The sequence below is a fragment of the Microplitis demolitor genome, chromosome 6 (assembly GCF_026212275.2).
Source record: "Microplitis demolitor isolate Queensland-Clemson2020A chromosome 6, iyMicDemo2.1a, whole genome shotgun sequence".
NCBI lineage: Eukaryota > Metazoa > Arthropoda > Insecta > Hymenoptera > Braconidae > Microplitis > Microplitis demolitor.
This window is the reverse complement of record NC_068550.1, coordinates 20,810,048-20,811,191: the sequence shown is the minus strand read 5'-3', so window position 1 is coordinate 20,811,191 and position 1,144 is coordinate 20,810,048.

Sequence of the window (1,144 nt, the reverse complement as noted above, 5' to 3'; positions counted from 1 at the left end):
AAATCGGTAATAAAAATTAGATATCAAATAACTTATACATGAGAGTTAAAAAAACGAATGATAAAATTCCTGTCTGAAAGAATAAAGTTATAATTAAGTAAAATTGAAATGGTTAATAAATAAATAATCAAATTATTTCATCAAATTTTTTTTTTTATTATGAAAATTACATTTCAACTGCGTAACTATACAATGAAATCGAAAGTTTAAAAAAATGCTTAATTTTAAAAGACGACTCTATCAACACGCAAAACTGACTCTAGCGTGAATATAAATTGTTATGGAAAATGAGCTTACTCGTGAGCCTTAGCGTGAACTTAAAGAATGACGTGAATATAATTCATATGTATTAATGAATTACTTTAAATTAAATTTAATCGTGAACAAATTTATCATTGAAAATTAAATACTGAATAGATTATATAAATTATTTTAAGTCATAAAAAAAATTATATTTTAAATCAGATCTTAAATTTTATTTTATAACTGTAGATTATAGAACTTATGATATGTTCAGCCAAAGTTAAATATTACAATATGAATAATATCAGGAAAAACATTTGGAATTAAAAATTGTGACAAAGTTAAGGTTATACCAGAACGAAAATAAACATGAAAAGAAGGAATCGTTTTGGTTTCATGAGTAGTGTCCCCATCGTGAACGTTCGGAAAACGAGTATAATCGGAAGAAGTCGACAATACACGAACATAGCAACGTTAAATTTGAATTGTTTTTGGCGCGAAAAAGTAATGACACATGATTGAAATATTAATATATATCGATTAAAACAAGGAATCATAATAAAATGAAAATTTACAATAATCCCCAATTAATTACAGACACATATAATTAATTATTGTTTATAACTATCAGAAACTGAATGTTTGTAATGATACGAATCATTTAACATACTTGATAGTCTTTAAATGAAAAAGAAAAAAAACTTTGAATGTAGTGAATAAATACATTAAACGATTCTTAGTGTATCGATATTTGTAAATTCGAAAAAAAGCGGTGTAACTATATTTATGCCAATGACAATTAGCAAAGTACATGCATGATACTTATATCTAGAAGGCACGAATTCTGAATACGAGTACAGGTGCCCTGACTTTCTTGATAATATTAGTAATGTGTAGATTC